The sequence below is a fragment of the Phyllostomus hastatus genome, unplaced genomic scaffold (assembly GCF_019186645.2).
Source record: "Phyllostomus hastatus isolate PE091 unplaced genomic scaffold, TTU_PhHast_1.1 phas_contig_86, whole genome shotgun sequence".
Classification (NCBI taxonomy): domain Eukaryota; kingdom Metazoa; phylum Chordata; class Mammalia; order Chiroptera; family Phyllostomidae; genus Phyllostomus; species Phyllostomus hastatus.
The window spans coordinates 70,296,346-70,301,336 of NW_025333977.1; the positions used below are offsets into that span (position 1 = coordinate 70,296,346).

The 4,991-nt window shown below is 36.6% G+C and overlaps 1 pseudogene; it reads left to right on the forward strand.

Annotated features, from left to right (window-relative positions):
• The first annotated feature begins 453 nt into the window (after nt 1-453).
• On the forward strand, nt 454-881 carry LOC123827324 (annotated as a pseudogene).
• Nucleotides 882-4,991: the final 4,110 nt, after the last annotated feature.

Sequence of the window (4,991 nt, forward strand, 5' to 3'; positions counted from 1 at the left end):
TGCCTGGCACATAGAAAACATGTCATAAAGGGTGTGTAATATTAACTTTTTAAGTTAATACACAAAAACTACCTGCCACACCTGGATTTCTTCAGATGTCCATTCCTTTCTAATCTTTCATTTGGGAATTCTCATAATGAAACCATAACCTCATATGGGGCTGTTTTACCAAACTATTTCCACTGGAGGATAAATTATTTATATAATACTCTGTAGATTCATTAAGGGATGTTTTGTTCTTCTAGATTTGCTGCTGGTCACTGATTAGTTTCCAAAGTACTTATTAACTTTTTATTTAAAAACAGAATCATATTTTCTTCTGAACAATCTTCATATCACATTAAATCAAAAATAGAATTTCCAAGAGAAGTCACTGTCGCCACTGTCGGATCCGCCGCCACCTGAAGCTGCTGGGACCGTCTGCCTCGCCGCCCCTTCTAAGCCTCCAGCACCATGCCGTAGGAGAAGACCTTCAAGCAACATCACACTTTCGAACAAAGAATAGAACACCTCCGACTTATCTGAGAGCAGCATCCAACCAAAATCCCGGTGATAATAGACCGATACAAGGGTGAGAAGCAGCTTCCTGTCCTGGATAAAACCAACTTTCTTGTACCTGATCACGTCAACATGAGTGAACTCATCAAGATAATTAGAAGGCACTTACAACTCAACGCTAATCAAGCCTTCTTCCTGCTAGTGAATGGGCACAGCATGGTGAACGTATCCACACCAATTTCAGAAGTGTATGAAAGTGAGAAGGATGAAGATGGATTCCTGTATATGGTGTCTGCCTCTCAGGAGACATTTGGAATGAAATTGTTGGTGTAAGACTAGAAAAATGCATCTGTTCTGGAATTTTTTAAACCCTTACCAACAGGGAAAAAAAGGGATGTTACCAACTGAGGTTGATCAGTTCATCTAATCACAGGTCATCAAAATAGTAGTGTTCCTGCCAAAAAGCTTTAGAAAGTTGTTTTTGTACTTTAAGCAGAAAAACTGGGCTCCAAATGAGCGCACTCAGTTTTGGAAAACTACATTATTTAACCTAGGTTGTCTTGTTTTCAGATTTAGAAGTTTAAAAATAAAATACTTTGCATTCTGAGTTACCAATAAAATAGAATTTCCACAAACTCAAAACTTTTGTCAAGTAGACAGTAAAAATAGTCAATACAGTATTGAGATTTCCAGAACATTTCCAGATTATTATTAGAAAATAATCATTAAAGTGCCTTTCATTCGGATTGTACAGAAACATTTCACATCTCACTTTCCTCTTTTTCTGTGCATGTAAGTTGGAGGTGTTTGTGCTTCAGGCACCAGTTTTTCTCACCTCAGTGATTATAATCAGATAGATGCACCCAAGTTCAAGGATTCGCTCCTGGAAGGGAGTGAACACTGTGGATATCAACTAATTCAGTACATTTTGTTGGAGATGGGGAACACTTCCCAGCTTAATATATTTTCCCCATAGAGGTTTGGCTTATATTGGAAGTAACTAGTAATTTCCCTTTTACTAATTTTAATAAATTGCAGAGGCAAGAAGACCAAATGTTCCCAGTGTGCCTCTCATTCAACAGAAGACACCCTCCCTTGCATATCTCTTATTCACCACTAATTTTTAGCCTGGGTAATTTTTTCTCATTCTTATGAGCCAAATGATCCATAGACATTTCCTATTAGAGTTCATCTTGACTAATTATTGCATGTGACTCAGCCATCAGGAGTCCAACATAAGCCTGGGTCTGTGGCTAAATTGTTCAATAAATGAGAATTTCTAATGAGAAAACCTTTCAATAGCCACCCGCCTTCCACACACACACTGTAATCTTCAGCTCTTATTCTAACCAGCAAGGCACAAATGTTTTCATTCATCTCATGTAAAATCTGCCTTGAATAGTTGCAAGATGAGAGGGACAGGCCCCACTTTCATAGAAATGATTCATATACTTCTGTCATCTTGAGTATGCATGTTATTCATCTGGCTCTCTGGAGCCATCGCCCTAAATTAGCTAATTCATCAAGAAAGACACATCCAGATCAAGATTTTTAATTTTTTAAGGAAATTTCTTACATCAGCTTTGCGCCTTACTAACTAGTTGGTCAGTAATGTCAACACAGTTTAAATGTGTCATTCTATTTGCACACTGAGCAGATGATTCATAAACTTCCATATTTTTATTATTAAAAAGAACAATCCTATTATAAATCTATAATATATGAGAGATTATATGAAAAACTAATGCACATTTGAAATTACCCAATAGTATCTAAAAAAGGAAACAAAGAATGACTTAATAGCATTGAAGCTGCAGTTGGCTACCTCCAAAGGGACCACAAGAATCACATATTAAACAAGGAATGACAAACTGACATTTACTGCCATGTGCTCCAAAGCTGTTTAGTATGATGACAGGGTACACTGGCATGTAACATTCTTTTCACAGTTCATTATTTGACTTAAAGTCTAATAAGAACAAGATGGGATGTACAGCTATTTTGTGGGCAGAAAATTTATTTTTCAAGGAAAACAAATTAGTTAGGATATGTTGATATTGTTTTAGTCTTTTTCATGTAGGGAAAAATATATTATTTTACTTCAGATTATGTCTCTGTGATTGATTCCATAATATGGTTTTAAGAGTATTCCTCATGTCCAAGTTGATAAGAAAAAACAGTGAGGCAAATGAGCCAGGAGGAACTCAACTGGTTGAACAAAAGTCTATTACAAATTAATCCACTGTCTTCAGCTCAAAGTTCTACCTCTCTCAATTAAAGTGATACCAGGAGAATGAGATTATAACTCTATTATTTTATAGATAAATACTGCATATGCAAAAACTAAAAATACTATTCAGTAGGTTTATTTGGTCCTCGTGTTAGGGTCACTTCCCCTCTAGAGAGCTGATAAAAAAGCTGAGCCAGGTGAATCCAAAGAAAATATATCCTGATCCTTCACAAATCTCTCACCCATTACCTTAACTTTTATGGTTTATTTTCTTATGCTAAACTGGAAATCTAGCAGCAGAATATCCTTGTTCTTCTCTGCACATGATCAATGTTAAGATATGAAGTAAAAATATGTTTTTCTATGCCTTCTGAAAATGTCTCCCTACAGGCGCAGGCATGCTGGCTTTATGTGACTTCCTGTAGCCCCGTCAGCTATTCTTCCTGGGCACAAGAGACAAGATGTTACTTTTTAAATTTCTCATGTCTATTTACACGTAGGGTACAACCATAGAACAGTATTATTAGCTAGGCTAGAAATTTCCTATTGGAGTTCTCAAAGACATCATTTAAAACAACTTTTCATATGTTTTGGCAAGAGATCTAGATATTTTTTAAATACTGTCTACATCTAAATGTCCCAATATAATTTGTCCCTTAATAAGTGTGATCACAGGAATAGGTTTTATAATAATGTGCATAATAGGTTAATCTTATAAACTTTAATGTTTTTCTGTAAGTCCAGTCTATTGTTTAAAAAATTGGGAAGGATTTAAATACCACAAAACATATAGAAATATTCTTGAAGATATAAAAACACTTTTAAGATAATAGTGAGCCCTGACTGCTGTGGCTCAGTTGTTTGGGCATCTTGCCATGAAGCAAAAGGTCATCACTTTGATTCCTGGTCAGGCCATGTGCCTATGTTGTGGGTTCCGTCCTGGTCAAGGCACGTACGTGAGGCAGCCAGTTGATGTTTCTATCCCTCTCTTTCTTTCTCCCTTCCTCTCTCTCTAAAATAAATAAATAAATAAATAAATTTTTTAAAATAGTGATTTTTTTTTGAGAATCCAGCTTAGCCTCTCAAGTGTAGCACTATAAAAAATTTCCAAAAGTCCCTTAAAATTATAGGATTCTAACTTTAGGTTTTATTCCATTTTTTAAAAAAGATTCTATTTGTTTATTTTTAGAGAGAGGGGAAGGGAGGGAGGAAGAGAGGGAGAGAAACATCAGTGTGTGGTTGCCTCTCACGTAGCCCCCACTGGGGACCTGGCCTACAACCCAGGTATATGCCCTGACTGGGAATTGAACTGGTGACCTTTTGGTTTTCAGCCTATACTCAATCCACTGAGCTACACCAGCCAGGGAGGTTTTATTCCATTTAAAAAAAAATATTGATTTAGCTTTGCAAGTTTCTTAAATTCATTCTTATCTTGCAATTTTCTTCGAGTTTCAAAATTGGGATTGTGAAAAACTGGTCATCCATAACATTTTGTCATTTCAGAGAAAAGCAAATTACTGAGAAAGCCCCTAGAACTAATCAATCTAGGTTTACCAGGGTCCTCATATCTGTGACTGGTTAGGGCCCAACAAGACTACCACCAACTGCAGCAGACTTCCTAATACTTCATAAGCCAGAGTGGTGTATATTTTTCCATCCTCTGCTTAGAATGCCTAACTGATAGACATAGGACTGGTACCCCCTAAAAGGAGCTTTAGACAACCTAGTCCTTTCTATAGAAAGATTATAGCCCTTATCACAACCTTCTCACTTTGTCCCTGGACCTCTGTATACATCTCCTCGCCTCCTGGTTAGATCTGGTCTTTACCCAGCTTTTTAAAACTTTATCTCTAGTCCTCAGCCTCATACTTTCCCTTATACTCTGAAAACAGATTTAGTTTCTTGAATTTTCAGCTCTGGAGCTCTTATACCTTCTGATAGTTTGTTTTGGTTCTATCTCATTTTACTATCCCATGGAATGGCGCTGACATCAGTTAGGTTAACTGGCATCCTTTTAGGAGACAGAAATGATCCATCCTGTGTTAAATCTGCTCCATTCTAGGAATTGTGCTTCAGCCTTTTAACCATTCTCCTAAATTTAGGGTGTCCCTTTTCAATCCATTCTCCATGTTTTTGCTATTATTATCCTAAAACACTTTAACATATCTTTAAAATCTCTCATAATTCCATGTTGCCTTAAGAGATAATCTAAACTCCTAAGCCTAAAGGTACCCCACTACCTACCTTAACTTCTCTACACTCC